Below are 13,180 nucleotides of genomic sequence, written 5' to 3' on the forward strand. Positions count from 1 at the left end.
AGTGGATTCCTTCCAGACTAATGTTTTTTCAAGCCAGACCGCCTGAAACAGAGTACCAGGTGACCGTACATTCAAAACAGCTGGACAAACAGCCTTGTATGCTACAGCCATAATTTCTGCATCTTCTTTGAATCCCCCATGACAGCGCCCATTACCAGCAGGAAGTAGTTTGGAAAGAATGATGCCAAATTCCCAAAAATTGTCTATATGTTTGTTTTCATTTAAATGGACTTTGTATATAAAATAAATTAAAAACAAGTCTCAGTGACATCATTTGGGGGCTGCTGGCACAAAAGAAAATCTGACAATAAAGTCCAGGTATACAAATCTACACTTTCCATGTCTCCTACACCCATAGCCTTTCTTTATTTGTGGACATCATTCATCCTTCATCCATTTGTATTGTCACTTCCAAAATGGAATTTGAATGACACCATGGAATTGCACCTTTGGCTCAACATAATTCTTTGCAAATCATATTTTATGGCAGGTGTTCCACTTTATTACCTAATTATACATCATTTCATGAACTTAAAACAGTTTAGCCATCTACTCTTTTGAGTATATGTGGGTCACTTCTCATTTGAGCTCTTTCTGAAAATTATAATTTACACATACATCTGCAAAATTGGAAATATTTCTCAAGTGTAAACTAGAGCCTATAATGGTAGAATACTTAGTGTTTATAGTTTTAAGACATTCCCATTTTATATTTTCACTAGCAAAGCAATACTGACCCAGAATCTCTGCAGCCTACTGACAATTTGATGCTGCCCGACTCTATTTAGACACTCTGAGAAGGTTATAAATCTTGCACTAAGTTACTTGATATTTCATATGGCTAATTATACTAAAAATCTTTTCATGTTTTTTGCTTGTTTTTAACATGTGTATTCTTCAAAATGGGATATATTTTTCTCATTTTTTGATTGTATTATTTTTAATTGCTACTACATGAGGGAGTAAAATATGAAATTTATAGGTGTGAATATTCTTTTTTAAAATTTTTCTTATTTTACAGATTGATCCCAGTTCCCTCTACCTCCCTTTCTTCTTCTCTCCCTCCCCTCCCATGCCCCATGACCACCCTCCCATCACATTCCCCCATACACACTCCACAGGGAGGGTGATGCCTTCCAGGAGGGATCAACAAAATCTATCAAGTCATGATGTGAATATTCTTGAGAAGCTCACATGAATTCTCATTTCCTGATCTGTATCTCAGCTCTGACTCCTTTGCTACTTGTGACAGGATCACATACATGGTCCTTCCAGTATGTAGAGTATTATCCATTAAATAATGAATCGGATGTACAGACAACCATGATCATACACAGTACTGTCTGTTTAATTTTGTTCAAGACTAAATAGTTTCTAAATAGTCCTTTGCTTTAGATTTGGTTTCTATTATTATGATCACTGTAATGGTAGAGCTTAGTGAGCATTTTCATCTTTCCTTTGTATGCTGTCCATTATGCCTTTTGTCCATTTGTCTACACTTTAGGAATCTGTGGAACCCATTTAAAGATGCAGTAGTACATGATGGTTAAAAATAGATCCTGGATAATAAATATTGTGATTTCACTTGGATCATTTAAATCTGGATATTAGGATAAAAATTAATAGAGGTAAGAATGAAGACCAGAAGTTGTAGAGTCACTTTTTATAATAATGGTAAATACTTCCCCAATTTACACATTAAAAACAATGTGTATGAGTACAAGGGGAAAGTAAAAACCAAGGTCATACAAAGAAAACTAGAAAAAAAATTGTCTAATGTTATACCATTATGTTCTTATAGTTGGTAGTTCTTTGGAGACTCGCAGAATAATAGCAAAGTGAGGACAATTTTTTTTTTTAAAACAGAGCTCCTAAATGACTTGGGTACAACACTATGTCATATTAATGGCTTTCAGCCTATAAGATATTGTGATGATTTGAACATTTTTCATATGTGAGGAGGAGGGTAATGACTTTTTCTGATGAAAAATGTCAGTAGTCCACTCTTCCTTTGCTTTAAAAACACTCATTTTGTTTTAACTGGTTATTCATTTATCACGAATAACTGACTTTGGATAACATCCTACTTTTCCAATATCATCTCATACTGACACCTTTAGCCAGGTTACAGAAAATAAACAACAACACCTTGTGCCTTAAGCTCAATACCTAACAAATTCAGTTATCTTTGAATGCAGACACTAAGACCCATGCACGCCCACCTAATCAAACAGGATGTAAGAACAAACATATGGAGTAAGAGATGTCATTAACGGGAAGGTCATTTTGGTGGACAAACAATAAAATTACTGTTTAGAGAATAGGAAGTCACATATTTTGAGTGATAGCATGTATTGGCAGTGTCTCAGTAGTTTAGACAGAAGTACCAAATAATTTGAGTTTACTTACATAATTTTGTATGCTTATTTTCTGTGAGAGATAAATTAAAATTATGGTTTCTTTAATGATTTATAGCTTCAAATTATGTCTTTGAACACTAGTATAACATTTGGTAAACCTAAAACTTATTTGTCTAAAGGGTAAGACTATGATAAAAAAATATTGCATGAAATTCCAAAATATTAAAAGGAAATTATTTGTAGTTCATATTGTGAGCATCACTTTTCATATGCAGAAAAAGTCATGTGTTCATGCAACTAATTTCAGCCAAGATGATGAGTGGGAAGCAGCACAGACAGGACTCAATCCATATTTCTCTTCAGCTAGCTGTCAAGTCAAGTTTCTCATATCCAGGAGCCTTCTGTCCTTCTGTCAACTAAATACTTCTGGTTTGGGAAATAAGACACTCAGCCATGGTTTTTGAAGAGCAATGTTTCATATGGAAGGTAATTTTCCCTGCTGAACATTATAAGTACTGCTTAAATTGTTTGTCTTGAATGAATTCTTTCCTTCAAAAAAAAAAATGAGGAGAAACCCTTAGCTGATACCAGCAATAATCCATAATCTCAGGAAGTATAAGGCCAAGGAATCAGTAGGTTTGCTTGTCTTCTCTGTGTATATTTTCATGAAAATAATCATATCAGAACGTACAGACACTCATGCTGAAATAGTCATAGTTAACATAAATTTTCTGAAATGTTTTAAAATATAAAGTGGGCTGAGAGACAGCTGTGTAGACAAAGCTCTTGACATGCAATCACAAGATTTTGAGTTTAATCCCTGGACCTAAGGGAGTAAGTCATGGGAGGTGGCTTAAGTTTATAATCCTAACACTGGGAAGGTAGAGGCAGATAAATATCTTGTGTTAAATGGCCATTATCCTAACTTTGTCACCGAGTTCCAGGACAGTAGAAGAATGTATCTCAAAAATATAAATTAGAGAATGATATATATAATCTAATTTTGATTTCTGACCTCTATATATGTGTAGACAAATAACAACCTTGGAACTGCACACACGTATACCCTTCCACATGAGCAATCACACATGAATAAAAATAATTAATTCTTCCAGAGTGTTAGGAAAATAAAATGTCTTTGTGGTGAATTTTGCCAATCATTTTGAATGATATACTTAGCATTTACTGGTTTTACTTCTTGATATCTGTTCTGCTTTAATAAAATTGTCTCAGATATTTCATATTATCTAAGCAACTCAGGAAAAATGACCACATGTTTCAGCTGGAAAGTTTGAAAGGAATTATTAATTTCAAAAAACATATATGAGAAAGTCTAATAAGAAACTGAATGTATGCTATATTAATCAAAGATAAATTATCTTGGTCAAAATTCTGGCCTTAATAATTTTACAAAATGTGCAACATTTTCCTAGTTCTGAGCTATCTATTTAAAAGTATCCTGGGGGGTTTTCCAAATAAAATTTATTAGCATGATATGAATAGAGTCATAATAAGAAATAGAAATGCATTCTGAAAACACTGCTGTGCATCTGCAAAATACAATTATTCACAATCTCTCCACATCTAAGAAACACTTAAATTACCAAACATTCACATAAATGCCCCAACCATATTTTGTTTGTAAATGGATTTATAAAATGAAAGTGGAAAATATTTCCTTTATTTTTGATTATTTATGTACTTAGCTACTGAGATGGTAAAAATATAAATAAAAATAAATAAATAAGAGCTCCTTTGCATAGTTTTGATCACCAAAGATCATTTGATATCATACTTTATGATTTTCAGTGTATGTACATGTATATTAATATCAGTACAATAGAAAATGATCTTGGGTTCTAAAGAGGGTATGTTCATTTAAAAGCTATACTTACTGGTTTGAGAATTTTTTTACGAAGCAAAAATAAATATATGAATAAATAACAAGCAAAAGCCCAGAAAAGAGTAACACATATTTTGAACATTATCTCACCAGCCCTGAATCAAATGCATCTGTAAACTGGGTAAGATTGTATTTGTTTACTGAGCCCCTAGTCAAGTAAAGAGTCAAAGCAACACCATAAAAATCAGCTCTGTGTATCCTTATAGCTTCTGATTTCTGGTGAAAGAAAACCTTGAATTGACATGAAGTTTCTTTTCTCTTCTTTTAACCTTGAGCCTCTTTGTCTTTTCAATTGCTTATAGTCAGATTTATACCCATTCATGAACCTGAAGTGCCCCATAAGCCTCCTGATGACTACAGATTAGTACCAAAGGTGAAATTAACATCATGGCCTCTGTACACACACTGAATGGCAAATAAACTTGATCAGCATTGGAAATCTGTGCTAAGACTTCAAAGATGTGTTCACTGAAAGTCTAGTGATAAAGTCTTCATATACTTGGTCTGGTCTATGAAGGAAATTCATCAATAGTGTTATATTGATTACTCCAAGTGCTTAAACAAACTTGCTTCTAAAAGCAAGTTTAGGGAGGAAGGGTTTGCAGGGTTTTGGCTCACACTTCCAGTTCAGTCTGTCACTGTAGGAAGACCTAGGAGGCAACTAGTTACAATGTATCCAGAGTCCTGAAGTGAACAGAGATTAATGCTGGTTCTCAGTGCCCAAGGGAGGGTGCCACCTACATTTGATGTAGGTCATAACACATCAATTAACCCAGTTTAGAAACTCCATCTCAGACTGGCACAAAGTTTGTTACTTAGCTTATTCTAGATTCTGCTGACTATCCTGTTGGTCAATTCATAAAAAGAATAATAATTCAGAGAGGTTTTGCTTTTAATAGTTTTCCTTTTAAAAATTCTTGAATAGGGAATGTTGATCATAAGATGATACAGACTTTTAAATTATCACTACAAAGTAGTTATCCTGTCATGTAGATTCTTTCTAGACTACTAGACGGCATAAGCAACTCCATAGTAGCTCTAAGAAACAATCTTCCTCCAATTTATAAATTATTTTTATGACCCATCTACTTATTTTTGTTAATATTTACATTAAACATCATTAATTTAGTGAAAAGAGGAAGACAATATTGGTTAGAAGAGAAAATTGAACCCAAAGAAAGGTCTAGAGACCTACAAGACTGCCCCCAACTAAAAATTTGAGCTTCCGTGAAAAGGCTACCAAAATGCCCTTCCCGGAGAGTGAGATCAACAACTAACTTATCCATGGAGCCCTCATCTAATGCCTGTTGGAAACAGAAGCAGACACCCACAACTAAACACTGAGTCAAACTAGACCCCAGATGCAGATGGAGAGCACAAGAACAGGCTGCAGAAACACATGGAGACAGCTTACCTGAACAAGGAGGAGCTAACAGCCCCCCCCCCCCAGACTGATAGCTGGAAAGCCAGCATGGGACTGACTCAGGCCCCCCGAATATGGGTCTCAGCCAGAAGGATTGAGCAGTCTAAGGGACCTCAGACAGTGGAGCCAGGATGTATCCCTGGTGCACAAAAAGACCTTGGGAACACATCCCCCATGGAGGAATAACTGCCTTAACCTAGAGACAGGAGAGAAGCCCTAGTCCCTACTTCACATGACCTGTCAGATCTGCATGACCCCAACTGGATGGCATTGCCCTACATATGGAATTGGGGTGGGAGGATGGGAGGGGAGGGTGGTTAAGGTTCATGTGAGAGGGCAAAGAGGCTAAAAGTGAAGGAGGGAGGGAGGTAGGAGGAACTGGGATCGACATGTAAAATAATAAATTAAATAAAAAAAGTAAAATAATCCGTATTTCTTTAAAGAGAAAAAGAAAATTTACCTCATTTTTTTCCTAATAATTAAATGCGTTTGATAAGCAACTTGTAATAAGGGACACACAAATACATTACATGTGTATACTGACTTAAGATGGTGGAAGAAAATCAAGTGACAGAGAGAATATTTAAGCTAGATTTAGAGAGATGCCCAGTGTGATAGTTATTTCTAACTGTCAACTTGAAATATTAAAATCACCTGAGGAAAGTCTCAAGGGGGTGGGGGAAATTTGTGGGGGGATATCTATAGGGGTTGTCTTAACTTGGGAAGACTCACTAATTATGGATGACAGTATTAAGTGAATTTGTGTCCTAGAATATGTAAGCATAGAAAAAGAGGCTAAGCACAAGTATGTGCACATGCAATCCTTTCTCTGTTCTTGACTGTGGATGTGATATGTCTAGGCATTTTAGGTTACCATCACACTGGCTTTCCTACTGATGACTGAATTCTAAAATCATGAGTTAAAATAAGATCTTTCTTCCATACATTGATAATTATTGTACTATTTTGTTATTACAACAGAAATAAAATGAGGACACACAAGATCCACCTGTTATAGGTTATGCATGGATATGTATTGGTGGACAGAAGAATAGAAAGCACATATAACTTAAAAGCCGTGCATGAGGAAATGGAGCATATAGGAGCACAATTGATGTAATCACGCTTGATGAGAAGCATTTGAAGGCACGTACTAAGATAGGTGAGGACATGGGTTTGGATGCCTTTCTCTCTGAAAACATGAAAAATCATATCTCTCACATGAGAAAGAACTACAGATAGGTCATGAGAGGGGCACATGAAAGGAAGAGTATGGAGAAAGCACTGTTTCTTAGGGAATCATTATCTTAGCTACCACATTCATTTGAGGTATTTTAGAAATCAGTTTGTATGAAAGTACCATGAAGAATGTTGATATGGAAGTCTTGAACAGTATGAAAAAATGTGTGCAGTATAAGATATTGATTATGATGGTAGATAAGTTAGTCATCAATCTTATTATCAGGGAAAGGCATTTATGGTAGCCGTTTCCACTCTTGCTCAAATTGTTAGTTGGGGTCAGTCTTGTAGGTTTGGAAACATTTCTCTATAGTCAATTTCCTCTTCAAACCTATAATGGCTCCCTCTCATATGGCATGTCTCTCTCTCTCTCTCTCTCTCTCTCTCTCTCTCTCTCTCTCTGTCTGTCTCTCTTTCACTTGTCTATTCCCACCCTGCTTCAATGTTCTACTTTAAATGCCCTTTCCTGATAATGAAATTGATGACTAACTTATCTACCATCATAGAGTCCTCATCTAGTAGCTGATGGAAACAGAAGCAGATACCCACAGCTAAATACTGAGCCGAACTGGAATCCAGATGCATAGAGGAAGGACAAGACCAGGCTATAGAAACCCACAGAGACAGCTGACCTGAACAAGGGAGCTAATGTACATTCCCAAAATGATAGCAAGGGAACTAGCATTGGACTGAATCAGACCCCTTGAAAATTGGTCTCAGTTAAAAGGACTGGGCAGTCTAAGGGACTTCTGACAGTAGAACCAGGATGTATCCCTGGTGCACAAAAGGACTTTGGGAGCATTCCCCATGGAGGGATACTCCCTTAATCTAGGGGCAGGAGAGAGGGCCAAGTCCCTATTAGAAATAACTAGATAAATATTGTTGATCCCTCCTGGAAGGCATCACCCTCCCTGTGGAGTGGGGGTGGGGGATGGGATGGGAGGGAGAGAGGGAGAGAGGGAGAGAATAAGGGAGAGGACACTGGGATCAATATGTGAAATAAGAAAAATAAATAAATAAATAAAAATGTTGTCTAAAAGAGTTGACTAGAGGATGATTTCTAAATTGACCCACTCTATATTACAACAGTACCACAAAGGAGTACAATGTATTTGCTAGCAATGGCCATCTCATCAGTGCTGTTTATATTTGATCTTCAAGATTTATTTTATATAAGTTGTAAATTAAATAAAATATTGATGCTCTATTATCCTCCAAAATTATTAAACCAGTCACCATCCAAACATTTATAGACAATATTTGAGTATTTGGGCATCATTTTTTCCAAACTGCTTCCTGCTGGTAGGGGGTGCTGTCATGGGGATCCTAAGAAGATGCAGAAATCTTGGCTGTAGTGGTCTGCAAGACTGCTTGCTCCAGCTATTTTGAATGTTGGATCACCTGGGACACTGTTTCAGGGGCTTTGGCTTGATCAAACCACATTAGTCTAGAAGAAATCCACAGCTTTCATTTTCTGTGGAAACAAAAATAGAGAATCTTTTCCCTGGTAACCTGTCTTTGAATTAAATTTTGAAGTCAAAGCATTTTTAAAATACATAAATTGAATTAATCCAGGAACACTTCTTTTCACAATTGTTATCTCCTCAGCAGTCAAACAATTAAAGACAACTGAATAGCGTATAATATCCTAAGTTTCTCTGTGCTTTCCATCTTTACATGGCTTTTTTATTGCTCTATTTATTTTACTTCTATTATTTCTTGTTTTGAGATAGGGTTTCTCTGTGAAACTTTTATCTGTCCTGGAATTAACTCTGTATATCAGGTTTACTTTGAAATCACAGAGATCTGCTTGCCTGTCTCACAAGTACTAGAATTAAAGGCATGTGCCACCATACCCAGCTACTCTTTGTCTTCTTAAAAACATTTATTCTTTTTTTCTCCTAAGGCTATGTATATTTTAAAACACACTGTAAACCTTTACAGGTTTTTCTTAATGTGATTCTGTCTTTACTGTAAATCTTTATTTTTTTGTGTTCACTAGACATTTTCTGGTAAACAACATTGCTAAAATGAAAGCCACAGTTGTTTCAGCTGTGGTCTATCCAAGATGGCGGTGAGTCCCTTTACCTACAGAAATGAGAGATGTGCTTACTTTCTTGGTCTTTGCTACCATCCAGCAGCATGTGGCCAGCTTGAAGATGTGGTCACTGCCATTGCTAGCTCTCATACACACCATTCAGTTGTTAGCAGAACTCTTTAATAGACTTGACATTTTTTTTTTTTTTTTGCTGCTTATGCTGAGTCAGGAAAACTCCCTTAAAGAGCCACAAAATTTCTGCTCATTTATAAGTGTTTGTTTTCATTTAAATGGGGTTGGTTATAAATGGTTAATGACCACTACCAATAAGGGGATTATGGTATAAATATAAATATTTTGTTTTGGAATGTATTTTCGTTTATTGATACAAATTTAAGGTCAATTTTGTGATATGTATATTTCTCCTTTTGTTTAGTTATTGTGTTTATATAGCTCATTTAGAAAAGTAATGTATAATTTAGTACAGAGTATAGATACCTATGGTAGTCAAAACATAGAGTTAAGTTAGTTAGGTTTTCAAGATGTATTTGAGATAGATAGGCATTCTTCAAACCTTTCAAAGACCTACAAAATATGGCATTTAAAATGGTTTAGGGTTTTTCTTGACATGAGACATAACGGTTCCTGAAAACACCACCTGCGTCAGAAAGGAAGATGGACATCGAAGAAACACGTTATGGAGTTTACTCCATAACTAGACTAGCCATTTGGACAAGATACTGCTCCTGTCTGGACTGTTTGACTTTATGCTATATAAACTGGACATGCAGGACCCACAGGAAACTGATGATATAAGACGGACAATGCTACAGGGTTCTTCCTTCATTTGAAGAGCCTGCCCGACAGTCTGCAGGACACAGAAAAAAGTGACTGACAAACTATCAACACAGGTGGACAGTTTAAAGTTTTCTGCTTTGCTGAGGAGTATGCTAGACACACTATGGCCTATAGGCTGAAGATGGAACATTATAAAAAACTTTGAGTGACTGACCAGGCAAGTTTTCTAGAGTTTATATAAAATCCTGTGGTCCTTAATGGAATTGAAGACAGATAATAATTGTTACACTTTTCCTTAGTTAGGATTAAAGATAAGTTACATACAGGACTTCAGACTCACAAAGATAGGATAGATGATGGGATATTTTCTTCAAATCTTGCTAAATGTTAATGGACTAAACACTATTAAGTGTGGTTCTTATTTGATAACTGTTTTGTTATATATTTTGCTATATTAAGGTAAAACTCTTCTCTTTATTTAGATAGAAAAGAGAAGGGATGATGGGAGATGTCATTGTGTATATATGTTTCTGTTATTGGTTAATGAATAAAGCACTGTTGACCAATAGGAAAGCAAGATAGGTGGGACTAGGAGACAAGGAGGATTCTGGAAGGAGTAGGGAAGAGTCAAGATGGAGGACAGAGAGAAGAACACCAGCCCCTCTCTCTGGTAAGACAAGACTACGTGGAAGTACTTAGATTAATAGATATGGGTTAATATTTAAGAAAGAGTTAGCCAATAAGAAATTAGTAACACACCAACAGCATTATAACAAATACAGTCTCTGTGCATTATTTTTGGCTGACGCAAGGGAAAAACCTATTCCTAACAGTGATTGAAGTATAGAAAGTCATGAGCCACACTTTGCTTCAGAAAGACCAGGGCTATGAATAAACACCCAGTTTATACCAGCCAAGTCCTTACAGCTTCTTACAGAGAGACTATAACACATTGCTAAACTTGGATGCAGAACCCACTCTAAAGTTAAAATCCTGCATTATCCTCAGAAGAGGTGAAATTCACTGAGTATCTGTTTGAGTATAAGAATGGGAACAAAGGTGAAGAAGAAAGTTAGCGTAAACTTGAAACTTCCTCTCAGAGACTAGCTGTCTTAAATGAGTGGATTGATCTTCAAAAAGAGAATTTAAGTTGAGAATGTAATATCCCAAGCTTCACAGTCTTTCATATCCTTTTAACCTATTGCTTTTTATCTTCTTCTTCATGCTTTTTGAGAAATGACAGAAGGTCTTGGCAAAACATTCTGTTAACACAAATGATGAGTATTTATAAAATACTCCTGACTTCTACAAGTGGATAAACACAGTCCTCTAAGGAATATGCATTCCTTATGAGTATTCCTTCATCACTGAAATCTAGGTTCTGATCACTCATTTTAATTAAAATCACTCTAAGAGCATGAATAGGAGAGTTTTCTTTCTTCATCCCTTACAAAGAATTAATAACAAGACTTCTCCTATGTTAACTACTTACTATGATAAAACTAGAGGAAGAGAATCATAGAACCTTTCTACCCCAATGCTATTATCTATAATTGTTCATATTTCTAGTCATGTAGCACCATCTGAGTCAGGGTGTGAAACAATTATAATGATAAGGCATTCTACACTATTTTTGCTAAAGCATGTTTTGCATACTCTATAGAAAATGTGATGAATAGATACTGAAATATAATTGATGATAATAGATACAGTACACAGAATTATTATTGTGTAGGAAAGGTATTTTAATTTTTTAGCAGTGTCCTAGATAAACTGAAAAGGATAATAAAGACATGTCTTCCCATGATAATATATATATATATATATATATATATATATATATATATATTATCAGTAAAGAAACAAAATTAGAATTAACTAATTCTTAGAATTCCCAGAGAACAGCTCTGTAAAATAGTTCTGTTAATTTAAAATGGATAAATGCATGGCAAGCTACTGGTTAATTATGTTTTAAACTAGACAGTCTGGAACACTGTGTTTCTTCCTTACATGCAGAATGTGTGGCAGATACAGAGCCAGTGGCTCATTCATTTCTCTTTATCTCCTGGTATTTTGTAGTTTTGTTTTTGACTGATGCATCATGCTTCCACAATACAGTATCTGTTCTGATGTTTTGATAAATGATTGCATTGTACAAGAAGAAAATGAAGATAGCATGTCCATCACTATTAACATTTCTTTGTGATAACAATATTTTAAATATTCTATTTTAATTGTTTTGAAATAAATGCACAATATAATCACATTACTATAAAATAAAATAAATTATCTTTCCTTATTTCAATTCAAATTTTACCCACTGGCCCTTCTCTTGATTCCCTTCCCCCTTTGCATGCTTGAGCCATCACTTAAAAATGGCAAATATCCTTCTAGAAGTACAAACCTCCCTGGGATTATTATATAAAAAATATTAATTTTCAAGAGGTTTGCAAAATAAAATACAGAATATAGGTCTTCTTTTAATTAACTTAAGCTACAATTTGTATTTTGTTTTCAATCGGGGGCAGAGTAAATATATAGTTGGTGTTAATGCTACGTAACTGTCTCATTTGTAATAAAAGCATGTATTTTACTGTGAATATCTATAACTATCATCCATGTTAGTCACCCATGTAAAATAGCTATAGCATTATTCATTACATCTCAATGTGTAAGCCTCCATTCAATTTTTAAAAATAAACTTCTAAAAAATAATTTCAAAATTGGTGTTAGTTCATTCTCATTTATTAGCATTGGCATATAACCTATAAAATACTTTATTGTTTAAAGATTAGGAATGAATGAAGAGAAGTGATTTAGATATATAAGATTATGTTACTAAATGACAAACTAAATAAGAAAAAATAAAACCATTTTCTCACAGGCAAATGGTGTATATATAAATATCTTTAGTTGGCCATCATTCAATATTCACAGGAACTGAAATATCACACTATAAACCAGGGATGTATATAAGCATTTGTCAATTAGAAAATTGTTCAGAATGGAACCAAGAAATTAATGAATTTAATATATAGTAGTAACTTCTTTCCTGTGTAGAATAGGTCTGTGGGGTTATCAAAGTACAGAGACAGAAATCTCCAATTGCTATTAATTCAAAGGCCCTGGAACACATTGATGGACAGTCACATCTGCCTTCCAGGTATCAGGAGGTTTTAAATTATAAAGGCAGAAAGTGACCGTATCTTCCTGTATTGGTCTAAACTTTATTTTTGAGATGAGCTTTCATCAACCTTGAAGCTAGACTGCATGGCCAGGAATCCCCATGGATTTTGCTTCCACCAAACTAATACTAATATAACAGGCTTAAACTGCCACACTCAAATTTCTTTTTTGAGAGTTGGTACTGAGCATCCTAACTGAACTTCTCATCCTTGAGCTATAAGCACTTTATTATC

The 13,180-nt window shown here is 35.0% G+C and overlaps 1 protein-coding gene across 1 annotated transcript in view; it reads right to left on the reverse strand.

The window, feature by feature from the left end:
• Malrd1 (MAM and LDL receptor class A domain containing 1) overlaps positions 1-13,180 on the reverse strand; it is a 602,535-nt gene that overhangs the window by 246,847 nt on the left and 342,508 nt on the right. The window lies entirely within an intron of this gene.

This window comes from Phodopus roborovskii, unplaced genomic scaffold, assembly GCF_943737965.1.
Source record: "Phodopus roborovskii unplaced genomic scaffold, PHOROB, whole genome shotgun sequence".
NCBI classification, from domain to species: Eukaryota; Metazoa; Chordata; class Mammalia; order Rodentia; family Cricetidae; genus Phodopus; species Phodopus roborovskii.